Consider the following 22987-nt stretch of genomic DNA (forward strand, 5'->3'; position numbering starts at 1 on the left):
GCTGGATCTGCCTGGGCACGGTGGTTCATGCCTGTGGTCCCACCGCTTTGAGAGGCTGAGGCTGGCGGATCACAAGGTCAAGAGTTGGAGGTTTCACCAACATGGTGAAACCCCATCTCTACTAAAAATACAAAAATTGGCAGGGCATGGTGGCGCATGCTTGTAGTTCCAGCTACTCGGGAGGTTGAGGCAGGAGAATTGCTTGAATCTGGCAGGCAGAGGTTGCAATGAGCTGAGATCCTGATTCCTTGAATTCCTGATCTCTACCTCTTACGGTGCTCTGCCTTCTCTTAACCCCTTGCCCTTTTTCCTCAATTTAAATTGCCAGTCCCTCAGCTTCATCCTGTTCTTTCCTGGATGGAGCCAGGGCTTTGAGCCAGGAGAGTGCTGGAAAAAGAGGGCCTGCTCTCAGGGAGTCGCAGAGGGAGGGATCCAAACATTGGACACTTCCCAGCTTCACACATTTTTAGGTTATTATGTTAAGAAGCCTGTCTGCCTCATTTTGTTATTCTAGTCTATTTTGCATTCAACCCCAGGAGGAAGAAGGGTAAAGGAGAAAAAAAAAATCCTTCCTGCCACGAATAAAATGTAGCAGATGTTAGCTGATGATTACAAAAAGACAGTAAAGCAGGCCAAGAAACCATGGGAGGGAGGGGGTGGACCACAGCAGAGGGCGGGGGAGTGGGTGTTCGTGGAGCTGAATGTTCAGGGCAGATGCTCCGGAGGATTAAATTACACCGAGAGTGAGGCTGCTGGTGCCGTCCCTCAGCCCTGCTCTGTAGCGCTGGGAGCTATTTCAAGCCAGTGAGAAAGAGAGTCTGCACTGTTTGTCTCTAGGAGGCACTTTATTTCCTTCCCTGTTTTGGAAAATGATACCTAGCTCTGCATGTATGTGGGTGCCCTTTTTTATGAAGTGCTACTCAAGGACCCAAAAGAAGGAACAGTGGTTAGATGGGACATCTGTGGGTTTTGCCTGTTCTGCAGCCGTTCCCCGCTCCTCTGGTAACAGCACTATGATTTGGTGGCGGGGGAGGGCTGGGGGGTACACCTTTTTCACTGTAAGTCCCTGTGGTTCAGGTGAGACTGATTCCATCCTACCCAATGCCCCTGCTCCAAGCTGGGCACTTATGCCAGCCTCAGCCATTGATTGCCCTGGAATGTTCATGTGACCTAAGTTAGGATGAGGAGAGTCAGCTCTGGGACTTTTGCTGACACTGTTGTGAAAGAGGGGCTTTCTGCTGCAAATGCCAAGCGGATGGTATGTAAGTCTGGAGCTGTTCCTGGCTTATTCTGTGAAAACCTATGGGAGAATGAAGCCAACTAGAAGAGATCCATTTGAGCAATGAAGAAAGGAGTTTCCTGAGGACATTGAGCATCTGGATCTGGCTACAGCTGAAACTGATCCTACCCTAGGACTTTGCAGGTATATGTGCCTCTAAGTCTTCCCTCACCTCTTTGTTCTCACCACTTTGAGTTTGGGTTTCTGTCCCTCGCACCTAATACAAGTGCCTTCAGAAGGCCCGGGAGGCTTGTCCAGGTCACTGTGCTGGGCAGAACAAAATGAGGGCAGCTATCTGCCGTTGCCTCGATGCTGCTCTCGCTGCGGATGAAGCCTGGAGGCTTATTTCCAGGTCATGTTTGACTCTGAGTACACAGCCGCCTCTGAGAAAGATTGCCAGGCAGGAGTCAGCAGCCAGAACTCAGCTCAACAATCGTATTCAGTTGTGCCATTGTACAGCAGTGCTCTCCAAGGACACCCTTGAATAGAAATGAATGCACATAAAGGTCCAACACGCATTCAGGAAGCCAGAGTCTACACTTGCACCCATATGCAAAGGAATCATTGTTCTTAGACCCCCTGGTAGAGACAGCTCTCAGCTCACTGACATGAACTGATGTGAAAATGTTCTTTAAGTGGAAAGCAGCAGGAAGCAGCTGTTAAGGCGGTGGGCAATTAGAAAGGAGAGACTACTTTACCGTTTATCCTTTGTCCAGCATGCATTGATTGAGCCCCTTCTATTGTGCTAGGGCCAGAAATGATAATAGAAGACAAAGTTCGTGCTCTCAGGAAGCATGCAGTTGAGTCAGGGAGTCAGCAAGAAAAATCAACTGGTAAATAAATGTAATTGTGATTATTTAAATGGAAATAATAGGAGAGTGCCATCTACCCATCAGCATAACTCTCTTCTTCTTAGTTTATAGAATCTGGATTTTATTCTAAAAGGCAGGATGCTCAGGTCCCTCCCCCAGGCTCAGGATTAACTATGATACATCTAAGCCAGTGATTCCAAATTTTGGCTTGCATGAGTCACCTAGAGGGCTTGTTGAAACCCAGAATCCTGGGCCTCACTCCCAGAGTTTCTGATTCAGTAGGTCTAGGTGAAGCCTAAGAATTTGCATTTTTTTTTTTTTGAGACAGAATCTCTCGTTGCAATCTTGGCTCACTGCAACCTCTGCCTCTTGGGTTCAAGCAGTTCTCCTGCCTCAGCCTCCCAAGCAGCTGGGACCATAGGCGTGCATCACCATGCCAAGCTAATTTTTGTATTTTTAGTAGAGACGGAGTTTCACCATGTTGGCCAGGGTTGGTCTTGAACTCCTGGCCTCAAATGATCCACCTGCCTTGGCCTCCCACCGTGCTGGGATTACATGTGTAAGCCATCGTGCCTGCCCCCAAGAATTTGCATTTCTAACAAGTTCCCAAGTGATGCTGTTGCTGTTGGCCTGAAGATTACTAATCGCAATCAAGCATGGTGATTTGGTTTACCTGTTCTAGTATTTGGTTTAGGGTTAGGCACATGACCAAATTCTGACTGATTAAATGAGAGGAAAAGTCAATGGAGTTTTAGGCTAACTTTTTGCTTCTTGGTAAAATGTGACATGGGAAGGAGGCCTATCTTTTCATCCCATTCTGTGTTGCAGAACTTTTTCCTTAGTTCAGCTAAAACTGGGTTCTTGTCACACAACTAGGAAACATTAGGCCTGTGGACACACGGAAGGGTGAGGAAAATGGAATTTATTAGGCAAAAAGGAAAAAGAAAGAAAAACCCTCAGCAAAGTGAGAGGGGGTCTTTCCAACAACCTCCCACCTCACAGTCTGAATCCCAGGTTACCACACAGGCACTGAAGAGGCCAGACTCCTCCCCGCCGCAAAACGGTGTGAACTTCCCAAGGCTCCACCCGATCCTCTCAGTGCACAAGCAGGCATTATTCAGAATCAGGTGGGAAAGAGCAGACTTCATTCTCGACCAGCAGACAGGTTTTTCAGCCTTCAGGCTGTTTTAGGCTGGAAGGCAGGGTTTCACTCGGGACTCTTGGCTGTCTTTGGTCTCTATCTCCTGAAATGAGGTTATATGGGGAGCTGCTGTTTAGAGCTACTGGTATCATGTGATGAAGTGCACTTGGCCAAGAGGCTTGCAAAAGTCCCAATCCAGACCCCTGACATTGTTGAGGAGCTGAGCAAACCCTGGAACCACCCACCTTGGACTCCTTGTTGTGGAGAAATTAAATGTAGTTATTCCCGTTTTCCATCAGAGTTGGGAGTATCCCAGCTGATTCAGAGGGCTATCAATCTGAGGCTGAGTAGGATGGAGTATTAGGAAAGGCTTCCAAGAGGAAGTAGACTCACTCTTCTCCAGCTCTTTAGTGAGAACGATTCCCATTTGTGCTTTGGCAAAATGACAAATGATCACATCCCGTAGACTCACTTTGTAGACTAACTTTTGAATTGCCTAAACGAGGAATTTTAAATTTATGAATGTCAAGGGCTTATTTCATGTGTAAATAACTGTGTTGGAACAGAGATTGAGAAAACCATTAATTTTATCTGTGGCGAAGTCCAGGAAAAATTTGTGAAGGAGGACTGGGCCTGGTGGCTCATGCCTGTAATCCCAGCACTTTGGGAGGCCAAGATGGGCAGACCACTTGAGGTCAAAAACTTGAGACCAGCCTGGCCGACATGGTGAAACCCCATCTCTACTAAAAATACAAAAATTAGCTGTGCATGGTGATGCATGCCTGTAATCCCAGCTACTTGGGAGGCTGAGGAAGGAGAATTGCTTGAACTGGGGAGGAGGAGGTTGCGGTGAGCCAAGATCACACCACTGTGCTCCAGCCTAAGTGATAGAGCAAGACTTTGTCTCAAAAAACAAAACAAAACAAAACAAAAACAAAAAACAAACAAAAAAAACTTTGTGAGGGAGATGACATTGGGCCAGGCTACTAAGAGCTGATGGCGCGGGTTGGGGATTAACGTAGTGCTGGAATCTAGCAAAGTGTGTGTGTGGTGTATAATAAATACCCATATGCTTCCAGGGCTTACCTAACCTTAAGAATATATCATCCAGAGGAAATGGCATGGCCAGCAGCCCGAAGGCGTGACAGTTTGGTGTCTCTGGCTATGAGTACACAGCTTGGTGTGGTGATCTAGAGGTAGTATGGGTTACACTGAGCCATGATATGAAAAAAGTGGGGAAGCGTTGGATTAGATTAAATTGGAAACCGAAATCACGGGTCTCAGTTAGGTTAACAACAGCAAATCCCAGTCCTCAAAGACTTCTGAAACTAGGAAGGTTGAGTTTCAAGAGGGTTGCCTCAAGAAGAACCCTTGCCTAACAAGGGTTGGATTGCCTCTCCTCTGCCTAAGGAGGCAGTCCCTCCCTTGGAGTATGAATTGCTTCATGACCTACTTCTCGTTTTGCTATGCCAGTAACCTAAATCCAAATACAATATGGCCTGGGGAGGAGCAGGGTGGGATTGAGCAGGATGTGAAATGACCAAGGATATGATAATAGAAAATGATCATTTGTGCAGCATGCTGGGTTAAATATGAGATTGCTTAGAGTTCCGAGTGGGCAGCCCAGGGGTTCCATTCACCCAGAACACAACCACAACAATGAGAACACTATTGCTACATATCTGTAACCTGTTGCTTATTTACATTTTCAAAAGCCCTGATGATGTTTCTAAGAATGAATTTTGAGGATGTATAAACTAGGCTCATGGAATATAGTTTTAGCTTGGGCTAGATTTAGTGATGTGAGTATAGTTATATGCTAGAGAAGACAGGAAGATCATTTTTCTTTGTGAAAATAGCCTTCAAAATAATTTAAAACAATGTTCATTAAAACAATTCAGAAAAGTATAAGAAAGAAAATTAAATCACCTGAAATCTCATTACATTGATAATAGCTTAATAATTGTTCTAAGTTTGCTGCAGTTGGCTGATGTAGCCCTGGATCCACTGCTGGTCCACTTTCGATAATAGGGAAAGGCCAGAAATAGCTTGGCATGACAGAGAGCAGTGGATCTCAGGCTGAGTGCAGTGGCTCATGCCTGTAATCCCAGCACTTTGGGAGGCCAGGGCAGGCAGATCACTTGAGGCCAGGAATTTGAGACCATCCTGGGCAATATGGTGAAACCCTACCTCTACAAAAATTAGCTGGTCATGGTGGCACACGCCTGTAATCCCAGCTACTCAGGAGACTGAGGCAGGAGAATTGCTTGAGCCCAGGAGGCGGAGATTGCAGTGAGCCATGATTGCGCCACTGCACTCCAGCCTGATGACAGAGCAAGACTCTGTCTCAGAGAAAATGCTTAAAAATGGAGCAGTGGATCTCAGAGCTGGCTGCACATTGAAATCTCCTGGGTGAGTTTAAAAAGCTCTGGTGTCTGAGCAATTCAGCCAGAATCTCTGAAAGTATAGAGCATATAGGCATCAATGTGGTGTTTTTGGGGTTTGTTTTGTTTTTGTAGTGTGTGTGTGTGTGTGTGTGTGAGAGAGAGAGAGAGAGAGAGAGAGTGAGAGAGAGAGAGAGAGACAGGGTCTCACTCTGTTGCCCAGACTGGAGTGCAGTGGTGTGATCCTGGCTTACTGCATCCTCCGGCCCCCTGTGCTCAAGTGATCCTCACACCTCAGCCTCCTGAGTAGCTGGGACCACAGGTGCACACCACTATGCCAGCTATTTTTTTGTCTTTTTAGTAGAGATGGGGTCTTGCCATGTTGCCATGTTGCCCAGGCTGGTCTTGAACTCCTGAACTCAAGCAATCCTCCGACTTTGGCCTCCCAAAGTGCCTGGATTACAGGCGTGAGCCATTGTGCCCAGCTGGCATCAGTGTTTTTAAGCTTCTAGATGAGTCTAATAGGCAGCCTGAGTTGGGAACAACTGATATAAACAGAAGAATTCTAAAACGTTAGGAGACAGTTCTGGATTGGCTCTTTCAAGCCTGTTGTGTCAATCAGGAGTCCAGTCCAAAAAACACAAACCATTCTAGATATTTCAAGCAGAAAGGGATTGAATGCAGGGGACTGGTTACAAAGGTTTTGTAAGGGCTGGAGTTGCAAAATGGAGACATGGGTTTATCTAGAGATCAGGGACCTCCCACCACCTTGGGCTGACACCTGTGGGTTCACACTCACCGCTATGCTGCTCCAGATGACAAGTGGCCTGACTAGGAGCTGTGATTGCTGCCACGATTGGAACTGGTATTCTGCTGCAGCCCATTTCTTGTCTGCAATTGGCTGCTTCTGCCAGAGCCAGAGAAGGCTAGGGGTCATCTTCTTCCTACCTTCTGTCTCCCTTCAGTGGCAGAACCTATCTATCCAGCACCCAGCTGGTGAGAGAATTTGGGAAATGTAATATTCCAATGGCTCCAAAAAATACACAGAAGGGTATGGAAAGGGGGATATGAAGGCTGAATATCAGTCAACCAATATCTGAATGTCAATCAATATCTGACATGCATTTCTTGCCCACTTGCCTGCTGACTGCATCTCCTTCACAGAGCTTGGAAGACTCTTACTGGGTTTTGAAATTGAAGAGCCCATCTTTACCAAATGCTGACATATTTGGGTGCCATGGCAGGAGATAAAGACAGGACATCTGGGCCAGAGGTGGTTTGTTGAGGGCTGGCGTGTCTTAGGTGTTCTGTTTCATTACTATTATGTCACTATATAAAATTATCTTCATTTTGCAGATGAGGAAACGGGCTCAGAGGGACAAAGGACAAGATCCCATAGTTCAGAAGGGGCAGGGTGTAATTGGCACTGTTTGCCTGACTACAAAATTCAGTTCTCACACCTTGCACCACACTGCCTGCCAGGGTCCCAACCCCAGAGGGCGAGGCCACCAGCACCAGACCTCCTCAGGGAGCAACTTTATGGAATGGGTGTGGGAAAGGAGGCCTGGGGGCAGGGGACCCTGCCTGTCACTGCTCTCACAATCTCTTAAGCTCTTCTTGCCTGTGGGTGTCAGCACTGACACCAGAAATCCCCTGTGATCTTGCTGTCTCCCCTGCAGAGGATCACAGGCATACGTCCTGTCTCATCACCCCCACCCTTTCCGGCCTGGCCCAAGTGCCCCTGCTTCTTAGAGAGTCATGGCAGTCTGGATGTCAATGTGGGCAGAGCTTGAGGACACTCTAGGTGCAGCTGGTTTGGGCCGGCAGATGAGGTGAGGGGGCTGGGAGGATGTCCCTGCTTCTCACAATTCCGGGGAGGGAACAGAGCAGGAGGGCAGGCTTTGGGCGAGGTCCCACCATGGTGGACTTGGCTGAGCCAGCAGGCTGCCGCACTCCTCTCCGCCCACAGTGGCCTCATTGTTTCCAGCGGCTAAGCAGTTTGGAGAAGGTCCCTTGGCCACTGCTAGGCCCCTAAATAGGGGCCAGCTTATCAGAAACATATCAGAAGTCTGCAGGCTAGAATTGCTGGTAGGCAAATGCCAAAGTTGAAACTTGTTTTCTATTATCAGCAAGTGTCTTGGAGTGAACTGTGGCAGAGTATAAGTGATGCCAATTATTTAATGACCGTAGGCAACTTGGGCACGGTTACATGAGGCTCTAGGGCAGGCTTGGGAAAAATATTTGACAAGGGTCTGATCCTCCAAGATCTCTGCTATGGCATCTGGGGTAATGAGATCAACAGATGACCTGCGCAGGTTTTCTGTGATGTGAATAACTAACTCAAACCAAACCAGCTTGGTGAATAGAGGCCTGATTTGAACCACCGTGGTAGACATAGCTTATCTTCCAATTCACAGGTCTGAGATTGGTAACAGAACCAGATGCACAGAATGGAGAGGACACCAAATGCCTACAAGGAAGGACCCATATAACAGCTCAATTACATACTTGAAACCTCCTGCTTGCCTTTCTCAGAGGAACTATTTATCTGGATAGCTGTGTACAGGGGCAAGGGAGAGACACAAACTTTTCAGGGAATAGTGAATATTGGCTCTGAACTTACATGAGATACATAAATCTACTGTAGTTCCTGATTACGGTGGGTCTAATGGTCATCAGTGGTAAGTAGGATTTTAACCTGGGTCTATTTATGAAAAGCCCAGTAATTATTTCTCCAGATCCTGAATACAGCACAGAGTTGGATTGGTAGGTCCCCAGTAGTGGCTCTCCGACACACACAGTAAGAATGACTGTCGTTGGAAAAGCCAAGAGGGAACCATTGAAGTTTCTTCTCCCTACCAGAATAATAAATCAAAACCAATACCACACCTCCAGGGGAATCACGAAGATTAGCCCCATAGTTAAATATTTTGAAACTACAGCTAAGTTCCTCAGAATGGCCAGTATGAGGATAGATGGATTCTGGAAACAACAGTGGATTAAGTAAGCCTAATTAGTTGATAACTTCTCCTACAGCGACTGGCCAAGACATGGTTTCCATTTTGGAGCATATTAACACAGTCCCAGGCACCAGCAACTGATCTAGCAAGTGTATTTTTTTTTTTTTTTGAGACAGAGTCTCACTCTGTCACCCAGGCTGGAGTGCAGTGGCGCAATCTCGGCTCACTGCAAGCTCTGCCTCCAGGGTTCACACCATTCTCCTGCCTCAGCCTCCCAAGTAGCTGGGACTACAGGTGCCCGCCACCAAATTTTTTGTATTTTTAGTAGAGACGGTGTTTCACTGTGTTAACCAGGATGATCTCAATCTCCTGACCTCATGATCCACCCGCCTCAGCCTCCTAAAGTGCTGGGATTACAGGTGTGAGCCATCACGCCCGGCGCAAGTGTGTTTTTTTACCCATTCTGATAAAGGGTATTCCAGAAATAGTTAGCTTTCACCTAGCAGACATATATACTTTTACCATGCTGCCTCGGGGATATATTGAGTCTGGTAGGGATCATGACCATCTTACCATCCCATAAGACATAAGGCTGGTCTACATTGAATACAGCACACATATAAGGCCTGGGGAATAAGAAGTAACCAGTATCACAGATGTTGATCTAGATATCTTAGACCCATATATGCTAGCGGGTGAGAAACAAATCCTATGAAAATACAAGGACTTGCTACTTCAGTTAATCTTCTGGGGGAGGGTTGGGCGCCATAGCTCATGCCTGTAATCCCAGTTTTTGGGGAGGCCAAGGTGGGAGAGTCACTTGAAACTAGGAATTTGAGACTATCCTGGGCAACATAGTGAGACCCTGTCTCCACAAAAAATTTAAATATTGGCTGGATGTAGTGGTGCACACCTGTACTTCCAGCTACTCAGGAGGCTGAGGTGGGAGGGTCACTAGGTCTGGAGAATTCAAGGTTATAGTGGGCAGTGATTGCACCATTGCACTCCAGGCTGGGTGACAGAACAAGACCCTCTCTGTAAAAACAGAAAGAAAAATAAATGCTAGGAGAGGACCTAGTGGACTGAAATATTGATAGATAATCCTCTCCAATTGATAGGGCTCCTTGCATATTAGAGGTAACAGAGAACACATTTGGGGCCCTGCTTCAACCCATTTACTTGGTGAACCCAGTTATGCTAGCCTTATTTGGGTACAGAACAAGAGAATTCTCTCTAGCTCATCCAGACTGTAGAAGAAGAGGAGGTACCAATTGGTCTGTATGACCCAGCAGATAAAATGATGGTCCAAGTGTCTGAGGGAGATAAGTCTTCAGTTAAGGAACTCACTTCACAAGGAAAGTAAAAGACAGTGAGATACCATGCTAACAGTTAACTAGTTTTATCATGTACTTAGGAACTTGAAGCATCTGATACCTGGAAGGAAATACAGGTACAGGAAATACAGGATTTGGCGGTGGTGCCTTTCAAAGTTTTACCTCAGTACTCAATTATAAAATGTTTGCTTCCTGTGTATGCAACTCTGGGCTTTGCTGTCTTGTTTAGTTTGTTCTCTTATTTATTTATTTACTTTACTTTACTTTTATTTTATTTTATTTTTTGAGACGGAGTCTCGCTCTGTCACCCAAGTTGGAGGGCAGTGGCACAATCTCGGCTCACTGGAACCTCCGCCTCCTAGGTTCAAGTGATTTTCCTGCTTCAGCCTCCTGAGTAGCTGGGATTACAGGCATGCGCCACCATACCTGGCCTATTTATTTATTTTTAATTTTTAAAAACTTTTGTTAAAAAATAGAGATGTGGTCTCACTACATTGCCCAGGCTACTCTCCAACTCCTGGGCTCACACGATCCTTCACCTTCCCCTCTCAAAGTGCTGGGATTACAGGGTGAGCCATCATGCTCAGCTGGTGGTCTTACTCTCTAAGGGAGGAATACTTCCCATAGGTGACACAGTAATGGTTTCTGTCCTAGCCATGAGCAGGCAAAAAAGGGTAATGGCGTTGGCTGGGGTGAATGACACTGTGAAACGGGAAATGAGGTTGCTCCCACACGACGGGAGTAGGGGGGGTACACAAGAAACCCAGCAATTCATCAGGAATTGCTCCTTGTTTTATTATTTATGTCCATGCCCAGCAGTTGTGGTCAGTGGAAGATTATTTCAACCTTCCATTGGCAGGTGCACCAAAGCTGAGATCATTTAGAAATGCAGAGTTGGGCGGAAAAGTTGCCATCTATCCGAGGTGCTGGCTAGCATTCAGGGGGACAAGGAATTGGATAATGGAGGAGAGAACACCTAATTATTAGTGGTGGTCTAGTGACCAGATAGAGTGTTTCCTTCTAAGTGTCTACTCCTTCAATAAGCTGATGTATAAATATAATTATCACACATATACACACACACGTGTGTATGTATATTCTTGAATAATAAAGTGATGTTTTTTTTTTCTCCTTTGATGACCCTGTTCAGACCAGGGAACATGGGTATACCGTGGGTCTCAGGAGAAAGCCAGAAATGGACAGAGTAGACTCAGCTTCCAATTCTAGAGCTGAGAGTTTAACCTAAGATGGAAAACTTGAAAGGATTTGCAAATGGCAGGAATCCTTTTTTCCTGAGTCTTTCTCACCCCAACTAGAAAAAATCCTTCAAGTCAAGAAGAATAAAGCAGTTGAAGAGTTAGGAAGAATATAAGGGCCATACACTACACCCCCAACCCTCACTGTCATGGGCCTGGGTGATAAGAACCCCTCTTTATGTCCACAGATCTAAGAGCAATATGGACTTCTTTGTGTCTCACCTAGAATTTTAAGAAGGTGGCAGACTGGCAGATGTGACCCATCACCACGTGAGGAGAACAGAAGAGATGGTGGCCTCGTGAGACTAGTTAGAGACAGTCAGGAATTATCCCTTAAGTTTCCTGCGGCTCCCAAGTGGTAAAGGAGAGCTGAAGGTTCCCGTGGGCCATGAGAGAGGGAAGGAGTGCGGCTGAGAGGAATTGGTTATGGATCATGAATTTATACCGGGAGAACTGGGCGTGCTTAGGTTATTTTTTTTGTTTAGATAATCAATGTGAAAACATTCTTGCTATACAGAGTTTTGATATTTTTTATTTTTTAGGACACTGTATTTTTGAAAGTAGGGTTTGAAGAGAATTTTATTATAGGCAACCCCACTGACAAAATGAAGTCAATCTATCAGTTAATAAATAAAACTTCCAATAATATTATTTTCATTATTTTAGTGCCTCCTTTCTTTTTCTTTTCTTTTTCTTTTTCTTTTTTTTTTTAGGTGGAGTTTCACTCTTGTTGCCCAGGCTGATGTGAGGTAGCAGGATGTCAACTCACTGCAACCTCCACCTCCCAGGTTCAAGCGATTCTCCTGCCTCAGGCTCCCGAGTAGTTGGGATTATAGGCGTCCACCACCACGCCTGGCTAATTTTCTGTATTTTTAGTAGAGATGGGGGTTCACCATGTTGGCCAGGCTGGTTTTGAATTCCTGACCTCAGGTGATCAACCCACTTCAGCCTCCCAATGTGCTAGGATTACAGGTGTGAGCCACAGCTCCTGGCCTGTCCTTCCTTCCTTCCTTCCTTCCTTCCTTCCTTCCTTCCTTCCTTCCTTCCTTCCTTCCTTCCTTCCTTCCTTTCTTTCTTTCTTTCTTTCTTTCTTTCTTTCTTTCTTTCTTTCTTTCTTTCTTTCGAGACAGAGTTTCACTCTGTCACCTAGGCTGGTGGGCAGTGGCGCGATCTCCACTCACTGCAATCTCCGCCTCTCGGGTTCACGCTCTTCTCCTGCCTCAGCCGCTGGAGTAGCTGGGACTACAAGCGCCCGCCACCACGCCCGGCTAATTTTTTGTATTTTTAGTAGAGACGGGGTTTCCCCATGTTAGCCAGGATAGTCTCGATCTCCTGACTTCGTGATCCACCCTGCTCGGCCTCCCAAAGTGCTGGGATTACAGGCGTGAGCCACTGCGCCCGGCCCCAGTACCTCCTTTCATTCAAAAGTTTTCTGGTTTGGATGATAAATTAGTCACCCTAACTATGTGGGACCTGGAAAGGGAGCAGATAAAACATTTTTTGTTATTCTTGTCCCTTTATCCCCCTCAAAGTCATAAAAGATTGAGTTGAAGATCAAAAAGTCTGGAAACGATGTCTGAGTAGGGTGGCTCATGCCTATAATCCCAGTACTTTGGGAGGCCAAGGTGGGAGGATTGCCTCAGCCCAGAAGTTCAAGATGAGCCTGGACAGCGAGACCCTGTCTCTATAAACATTAAAAAATTAGCCGAGCATGGTGGGACAAGCCTGTGGTCCCAGCTACTCAGGAGGCTGAGGTGGGAAGATCGCTTGAGCCTGGGAGGTTGAGGCTGCTGTGAGCCAAGATCATACTACCACACTCCAGTCTGGGTGACAGAGAGCAAGACCCTGTCTGAAAAAAAAAAAAAAAAAAAAAAAAAAAGATTGGAGAGAAAGGATTTCTTTGGAGAGAGTGGTTAATGGGCCATACTTGCAAAAGAACTATCTAAAAAGCTTCACAAAGGTCCCCCATCCTAGCCTACTACAGTTTGAAAAATCCCCAGGGCAAAACCACAGTTGGTGATGCCTTTCAGCCGGCTTTAAAAAGGAGGCCAGGATCCAGAATATATAAATAACTCTAACAATTCAACAACCAAAGCACAAAAACCCAGTTTAAAAATAGGCAAAAGGGGACAACCAAAGCAATCCTAAACAAAAAGAACAAAGCTAGAGGCATCACACTACCCGAATTCAAACTATAAGGCTACAGAAGTTAAAATAGCATGGTACTGGCACAAAAACAGGTGCATAGACCAATGGATAGAGAACCCAGAAATAAAGCCACACATCTACAACCATATGATCTTTGACAAAGTTGACAATAACAGGCAATGTGGAAGGGACTCCCTATTCAATAAATGGTGCTGGGATAACTGACTAGCCATTTGCAGAAGAATGAAACTGGACTCCTGCCTTTCACCATATACAAAAACTAACTCACAATGGATTGAAGTCTTAAACGTAAGACCTTAAACTCTACAAATTCTAGAAGAAAACCTAGGAAACACTATTCTGGACATTGGCCTCGGCAAAGAGTTTATAATGAAGTACTCAAAAGCAATTGCAACAAAAAAATTGACAAGTGGAACCTAATTAAAATAAAGAATTTCTGCATAGCAAAAACAAACAAACAAAAAACAAACAAACCAAAAAACTATAAACAGACTAAACAGCCTACCTACAGAATGGGAGAAAATATTTGCAAACTATGCATCCAACAAAGGTCTGATATCCAGAATCTATAAGGAACTTAATTCAACAAGCAAAAAACACACAACCTCATTAAAAAATGGTCAAAGGACATGAACAGACACTTCTCAAAAGATGATATACATGGACGGTGGTTCCAAGATGGTCGAATAGTAACAGCTCCAGCCTCCAGCTCCCGGCGTGAGTGACACAGAAGACGGGTGATTTCTGCATTTCCAACTGAGGTACCGGGTTCATCTCACTGGGGTGTGTCAGCAAGTGGGTGCAGGACAGGGGGTACAGCACACCAAGCGAGAGCCGAAGCAGGGCATGGCATCACTTCACCCAGGAAGTGCAAGGAGGAAGGGAATTCCCTTTCCTAGCCAAGGAAAACCATGACACACAACACCTGGAAAATCGGGTCACTCCCACCCTAATACTGTGCTTTACCAAGGGTCTTAGCAAACACCACACCAGGAGATTATATCCCACACCTGGCTCAGAGAGTCCCACACCCACAGAGCCTCCCTCATTGCTAGCACAGCCTTCTGAGATCTAACTGCAAGGCAGCAGCGAGGCTGGGGGAAGGGCGCCTGCCATTGCTGAGGCTTGAGTAGGTAAACAAAGCGGCCAGGAAGCTCGAACTGGGTGGAGCCCACCGCAGCTCAAGGAGGCCTGCCTGCCTCTGTAAACTTCACCTCTGGGGACAGGGCATAGCTAAACAAAAGGCAGCAGAAACCTCTGCAGATTCAAATGTCCCTGTCTGACAGCTTTGAAGAGAGTAGTGGTTTGCCCAGAATGGAGTTTGAGATCTGAGAATGGACAGACTGCCTGCTCAAGTGGGTCCCTGACCCTGAGTAGCCTAACTGGGAGACAACCCCCACTGGGGCAGACTGACACCTCACACCTCACACGGCCGGGTATCCCTCTGAGATGAAGCTTCCAGAGGAACAATCAGGCAGCAACATTTGCTGTTCAGCAAAATTCACTCTTCTGCAGCCTCCACTGCTGATACCCAGGCAAACAGGGTCTGGAGTGGACCTTGAGCAAACTCCAACAGACCTGCAGCTGAGGGTCCTGACTGTTAGAAGGAAAACTAACAAATAGAAAGGACATCCACACCAAAACTCCATCTGTACATCACCATCATCAAAGATCAAAGGTAGATAAAACCACAAAGATGGGGAAAAAGCAGTGCAGAAAAGCTGAAAATTCTAAAAATCAGAGTGCCTCTCCCTCTCCAAAGGAACGCAGTTCCTCACCAGCAACAGAACAAAGCTAGAGGGAGAAAGACTTTGATGAGTTGAGAGAAGAAGGCTTCAGATGATCAAACTTCTCCGAGCTAAAGGAGGAAGTTCAAAACCATCACGAAGAAGCTAAAAACCTTGAAAAAAGATTTGACGAATGGCTAACTAGAATAACCAATGTAGAGAAGTCCTTAAATGACCTGATAGAGCTGAAAACCATGACACTAGAACTATGTGACAAATGCACATGCTTCAGGAACTGACTCAATTAACTGGAAGAAAGGGTATCAGTGATTGAAGATCAAATGAATGAAATGAAGTGAGAAGAGAAGTTTAGAGAAAAAAGAGTAAAAAGAAATGAACAAAGCCTCCAAGAAATATGGGACTATGTAAAAAGACCAAATCTACGTCTGATTGGTGTACCTGAAAATGATGGGGAGAATGGAACCAAGTTGGAAAACACTCTGCAGGATATTATCCAGGAGAACTTCCCCAACCTAGCAAGGCAGGCCAACATTCAAATTCAGGAAATACAGAGAATGCCACAAAGATACTCCTCGAGAAGAGCAACTCCAAGACACATAATTGTCAGATTCACCAAAGTTGAAATGAAGGAAAAAATGTTAAGGGCAGCCAGAGAAAAAGGTCGGGTTACCCACAAAGGGAAGCCCATCAGACTAACAGCAGATCTCTCGGCAGAAACTCTACAAGCCACAAGAGAGTGGGGGCCAATATTCAACATTCTTAAAGAAAAGAATTTTCAAACCAGAATTTCATATCCAGCCAAACTAAGCTTCATAAGTGAAGGAGAAATAAAATCCTTACAGACAAGCAAATGCTGAGAGATTTTGTCACCACCAGGCCTGCCTTACAAGAGACCCTGAAGGAAGCACTAAACATGGAAAGGAAAAACTGGAACCAGCCACTGCAAAAGCATGCCAAAATGTAAAGACCATCGATGCTAGGAAGAAACTGCATCAACTAACGAGCAAAATAACCAGCTAATATCATAATGACAGAATCAAATTCACACATAACAATATTAACTGTAAATGTAAATGGACTAAATGCTCCCATTAAAAGACACAGACTGGCAAATTGGATAAAGAGTTAAGACCCATCTGTTTGCTGTATTCAGGAGACCCATCTCACATGCAGAGACACACATAGGCTCAAAACAAAGGGATGGAGGAAGATCTACCAAGCAAATGCAAAACAAAAAAAGGCAGGGGTTGTAATCCTAGTCTCTGATAAAACAGACTTTAAACCAACAAAGATCAAGAGACAAAGAAGGCCATTACATAATGGTAAAGAGATCAATTCAACAAGAAGAGCTAACTATTCTAAATATATATGCACCTGATACAGGAGCACCCAGATTCATAAAGCAAATACTTAGAGACTTACAAAGAGACATAGACCCCCACACAATAATAATGGGAGACTTTAACACCCCACTGTCAACATTAGACAGATCAATGAGACAGAAAGTTAACAAGGATATCCAGGAATTGAACTCAACTCTACACCAAGCAGACCTAATAGACATCTACAGAACTCTCCACCCCAAATCAACAGAATATACATTCTTCTCAGCACCACATCGCACTTATTCCAAAATTGACCACATAATTGGAAGTAAAGCACTCCTCAGCAAATGTACAAGAACAGAAATTATAACAAACTGTCTCTCAGACCACAGTGCAATCAAACTAGAACTCAGGATTAAGAAAATGAATCAAAACTGCTCAACTACATGGAAACTGAACAACCTGCTCCTCATGACAACTGGCTACATGATGAAATGAAGGCAGAGGTAAAGACGTTCTTTGAAACCAATGAGAAAAAAGATACAAAACCAGAATCTCTGGGACACTTTAAAGCAGTGTGTAGAGGGAAATTTATAGCACTAAAAGCTCACAAGAGAAAGCAGGAAAGATCTAAAATTGACAACCTAACATCACAATTAAAAGAACTAGAGAAGCAAGAGCAAACACATTCAAAAGCTAGCAGAAGGTAAGAAATAACTAAGATCAGCACAGAACTGAAGGAGATAGAGACACAAAAATCCCTTCAAAAAAAATCAATGAATCCAGGAGCTGGTTTTTTGAAAAGATCAACAAAATTGATGGACCACTAGCAAGACTAATAAAGAAGAAAAGAGACAAGAATCAAATAGACACAATAAAAAATGATAAAGGGGATATCACCACTGATCCTACAGAAATACAAACTACCATCCGAGAATACTATAAACACCTCTATGCAAATAAACTAGAAAACCTAGACGAAATGGATAAATTCCTGGACACATACACTCTTCAAAGACTAAACCAGGAAGAAGTTGAATCCCTGAATAGACCAATAACAGGCTCTGAAATTGAGGCCATAATTAATAGCCTACCAACCAAAAAAAGTCCGGGACCAGACGAATTCACAGCCGAATTCTACCAGAGGTACAAGGAGGAGCTGGTACCATTCCTTCTGAAACTATTCTAATCAATAGAAAAAGAGGGAATCCTCCCTAACTTATTTTATGAGGCCAGCATCATCCTGATACCAAAGCTTGGCAGAGACGCAACAGAAAAAGAGAATTTTAGACCAATATCCCTGATGAACATCGATGCAAAAATCCTCAGTAAAATACTGGCAAACCAAATCCAGCAGTACATCAAAAAGCTTATCCACCACGATCAAGTGGGCTTCATCCCTGGGATGCAATGCTGGTTCAACATATGCAAATCAATAAACATAATCCATCATATAAACAGAACCAAAGACAAACACCACATGATTATCTCAGTAGATGCAGAAAAGGCCTTTGACAAAATTCAACAGCCCTTCATGCTAAAAACTCTCAATAAATTCGGTATTGATGGAACGTATCTCAAAATAATAAGAGCTATTTATGACAAACCCACAGCCAATATCATACTGAATGGGCAAAAACTGGAAGCATTCCCCTTGAAAACTGGCACAAGACAGGGATGCCCTCTCTCACCACTGCTATTCAACATAGTGTTGGCAATTATGGCCAGGGCAATCAGGCAAGAGAAAGAAATAAAGGGTATGCAATTAGGAAAAGAAGAAGCCAAATTGTCCCTGTTTGCAGATGACATGATTGTATATTTTGAAAACCTCATTGTCTCAGCCCAAAATCTCCTTAAGTTGATAAGCAACTTCAGCAAAATCTCAGGATACAAAATCAATGTGCAAAAATCACAAGCATTCCTATACATCAATAATAGACAAACAGAGAGCCAAATCATGAGTGAACTCCCATTCACAATTGCTTCAAAGAGAATAAAATACCTAGGAATCCAGCTTACAAGGGATGTGAAGGACCTCTTCAAGGAGAACTACAAACCACTGCTTAATGAAATAAAAGAGGACACAAACAAATGGAAGAACATACCATGCTCATGGATAGGAAGAATCAATATCGTAAAAATGGCCATACTGCCCAAGGTAATAGATTCAATGCCATCCCCATTAAGCTACCAGTGACTTTCTTCACAGAATTGGAAAAAACTACTTTAAAGTTCATGTGGAACCAAAACAGAGCCCACATTGCCAAGACAATCCTAAGCCAAAAGAACAAAGCTGGAGGCATCACGCTACCTGACTTCAAACTATACTACAAGGCTACAGTAACCAAAACAACATGATACTGGTACCAAAACAGAGATATAGACCAATGGAACAGAACAGACCCCTCAGAAATAATACCCCACATCTACAACCATCTGATCTTTGACAAACCTGACAAAGACAAGAAATGGGGAAAGGATTCCCTATTTAATAAATGGTGCTGGGAAAACTGGCTAGCCATAAGTAGAAAGCTGAAACTGGATCCTTTCCTTACGCCTTACACAAAAATTAATTCAAGATGGATTAGAGACTTAAATGTTAGACCTAAAACCATAAAAACCCTAGAAGAAAACCTAGGTAATACCATTCAGAATATAGGCATGGGCCAGGACTTCATGTGTAAAACACCAAAAGCAATGGCAACAAAAGCCAAAATTGACAAATGGGATCTAATTAAACTAAAGAGTTTCTGCACAGCAAAAGAAACTACCCTCAGAGTGAACAGGCAACCTACAGAATGGGAGAAAATTTTTGCAATCTACTCATCTGACAAAGGGCTAATATCCAGAACCTACAAAGAACTCAAACAAATTTACAAGAAAAAAACAGACAACCCCACCAAAAAGTGGGCAAAGGATATGAACAGACACTTCTAAAAAGAAGACATTTATGCAGCTAACAGACACATGAAAAAATGCTTGTCATCAGTAACCATCAGAGAAATGCAAATCAAAACCACAATGAGATACCATCTCATACCAGTTAGAATGGCAATCATTAAAAAGTCAGGAAACAACAGGTGATGGAGAGGATGTGGAGAAATAGGAACACTTTTACACTGTTGGTGGAACTGTAAACTAGTTCAACCATTGTGGAAGACAGTGTGGCGATTCCTCAAGGATCTAGAACTAGAAATACCATTTGGTCCAGCCATTCCATTACTGGGTATATACCCAAAGGATTATAAATCATGCTGCTATAAAGACACATGCACACGTATGTTTATTGTGGTACTATTCACAATAGCAAAGATTTGGAACCAACCCAAATGTCCAGCAATGACAGACTGGATTAAGAAAATGTGGCACATATACACCATGGAATACTATGCAGCCATTAAAAAAGGGTGAGTTCATGTCCTTTGTAGGGACATGGATGCAGCTGGAAATCATAATTCTCAGCAAACTGTTGCAAGAACAGAAAACCAAACACCGCATGTTCTCACTCATAGGTGGCAATTGAACAATGAGAACACTTGGACACAGGAAGGGGAACATCATACACTGGGGCCTGCTGTCGGGTGGGGGGAGAGGGGAGGAATAGCATTAGGAGAAATACCTAATGTAAATAATGAGTTAATGGGTGTAGCACACCAACATGGTACATGTATACATATGTAACAAACCTGCACGTTGTACACATGTACCCTAGAACATAAAGTATAAAAAAAAAAAAGATGATATACATGCAGCCAACAAATACATGAAAAAATGCTCACCATCACTAATCATTAAAGAAATACAAATCGAAACCACAATTAGATACCATCTCATGTCACTCTGGTTGGCTATTAAAAAGTCAAAAAATGGGCCAGGCACAGTGGCTCATGCCTGTAATCCCAGCACTTTGGGAGGCCGAGGTGGGCGAATCATGAGGTCAGGAGAACGAGACCATCTGGCTAACACAGTGAAACCCTGTCTCTACTAAAAATACAAAAATTAGCTGGGCGTGGTGGTGGGTGCCTGTAGTTCCAGCTACTCCGGAGGCTGAGGCAGGAGAATGGCATGAACCCAGGAGGCGTAGCTTGCAGTGAGCCAAGATCACGTCACTGCACTCCAGCCTGGGTGACAGAGTGAGACTCGTCTCAAAAAAAAAAAAAAAAAAAAAGTCAAAAAATGACAGATGTTGCTGAGGTTGCACAGAAAAGGGAATGTTTATACACTGTTGGTGGGAATGTAAATTAGTTCAGTCCCCATGGAAAAGGGTTTGGCGATTTCTCAACTTAAAAGAGGACTACCATTCAACCCAGCAATCCTATTACTGGGTATATACCCAAAGGAAAGTAAGTCATTCTACCAAAAAGACATGTGCGCTCGTATGTTTATCACAGCACTTTCACCATAGCAAAGACAATGCATCAACCTAGGTGCCAATGAACGGTGAACTAGATAAAGAAAATGTGGTACATATACACCATGGAATACTATGCAACCATAAAAAAGAATGAAATCACGTCCTTTGCAGTAACATGGATGCAGGTGGAGGCCATTATCCTAAGTGAATTAATGCAGGAACAGAAAACCAAACACCACATGTTCTAACTTATAAGTGGGCGCTAAATACTGAGTACACAAGGACATAAGAAGGGATAATAACACTGGGTACAGAGTGAGAATTAATTAATTTTGAGACAAGATCTCACTCTGTCACCCAGGTTGGAATGCAGTGGCACAATCACAGCTCACTGCAGCCTTAACCTCCAGGGATCAAGTGATCCTCCCAACTTAGCCTCCTGAGTAGCTAAGATTACAGGCATGTGCCACCATACCTGGATAAATTTTTTAAAAAGACAACTTTTTTTTTTTTTTTGTAGAGACAGAGTCTCACTATGTTGCCCTGGCTGTTCTCAAATTCTTGGGCAAAAGCAATCCTCCTTCCCTGGCCTTCCAAATGCTGGGCTCATAGGCAGGAGCTGCCTTGTCCACTGACACTGGGGGCTACTAAAGGAGGGAGGATGGAAGAAGGGTGAGGGTTGAAAAACTACCTATGCCCACTACCTGGGTGATGGGATCATTTGTACACCAAACCTCAGTGACACACAATTTACTAATGTGTCAAACCTGGACATTTACCCCCTGAACAAAAATAGAATTTGAAAAACAATGGGCAAAGGATTTGAATAGACTTTCTCTAAAGAAGATATACAAGGGACTAATAAGTACATGAACAGCTGCTCAACATCATCTGGTAGTTTGGGAAAATGCAAATCAAAGCCTCAGTGAAATACTACTTCATGTCTGCTAGATGTGTAAAATAACAAAGAAAACAAAACAGGAAGCACTGGCCAGGATATGGAGAAATTAGAAACCCTCATACATTGCGATGGGATTGTAAAATGGTGCAGCCATTTTGGAAAACAGTTTGGCAGTTCCTCAAAAATTTAAACATAGAGTCACCATATGACCAGGCAATTGTGCTCCTATGTATATGCCCAAGAAAAATGAAAACATATGTCCATACAAAAACTTGCACATGAATGCTCATAGTAGCATTATTCATAATAACCAACAAATGGAAACAACCCAAATGTCCATCAATAAACAAACATAAATAAACAAAATGTGGTATCTCCAAACCATGGAATATTTTCAGTCATAAAAAGAAATGGTGATCTGATTCATGCTACAACATGGATGAACCTTGAAAACATAATGCTAAGTTAAAGAAGGCAGACACAAAAGACTACATCTTGTACAGTTCCATTTATATGAAACGTCCAGAATAAAAAATTCATAGAAACAGGAAGTAGATTGGTGGTTTCCAGAGGTTAGAAGAAGGAGGGAATGCAGAATGATTGCTAATGCGTCAGGGGTTTCTTTTTGGAGTGATGAAAATATTTGAAATTAGAAAGAGGGGATGGTTATGCAACCTTGTGAATATGTTAACACCCATGGAAATGTGCTTCAGTGCTGAATTTTATGATATGTGCATTATATCTCAATAAATTTGTCATTGAAAAAAAAAGGTTTCGAGGCTGCCTTAGAAGCAGCTGCGCTCCCCAAGCAGTGGGTCTAAGGTGCTTATTTTCTGGGACCAGAGGTGAAACATGATGTATGAATTCTGACCTGGCATCATTTATAAAGAGATTTTGCCTGGCACTGTGGGGTGTGACTACAGTCCCAGCTACTTGGGAGGCTGAGGCAGGAGGACTGCTTGAGCCCAGGAGTTGGAGGCCACAGCGAGCTATGATTGCGCCTATGAATAGCCACTGCACTCCAGCTTAGGCAACATAGCAAGACCCTGTTTTTAAAAAAGAGAAAAAGAGATCTTGCCCAAGAGGACTGCCTGAGAGTGTGATGGGACACAACAGAGAGAGAGTCCGTGTGGAGATGGCCACCCCATGCTAAGGTTGCCAGTGGTGATGAGTGACCAACCAAAGCAGAGGCCATCCCCCACCTCCAAGTGAAGAGGAACAGTCAGAGAGCTTCCTGGCCAGCCCATTGGAGTAACCAGGAGAGAAGCATCAGCTCAAATCATTTAACATGTTCAGAGAAACTCCAAGCCTGAAGGGTTAGAAG

The 22987-nt window shown here is 44.0% G+C and overlaps 1 long non-coding RNA gene across 1 annotated transcript in view; it reads left to right on the forward strand.

Annotated features, from left to right (window-relative positions):
- The first annotated feature begins 734 nt into the window (after positions 1-734).
- Positions 735-22987, forward strand: part of LOC144341389 (uncharacterized) — a 65611-nt gene continuing 43358 nt past the window's right edge. Inside the window, exon 1 of the long non-coding RNA XR_013418293.1 lies at positions 735-1423. This is a non-coding gene — a long non-coding RNA (uncharacterized LOC144341389). The remainder of the gene's footprint in view (positions 1424-22987) is intronic.

Source organism: Macaca mulatta, chromosome 6 (genome assembly GCF_049350105.2).
Source record: "Macaca mulatta isolate MMU2019108-1 chromosome 6, T2T-MMU8v2.0, whole genome shotgun sequence".
NCBI classification, from domain to species: domain Eukaryota; kingdom Metazoa; phylum Chordata; class Mammalia; order Primates; family Cercopithecidae; genus Macaca; species Macaca mulatta.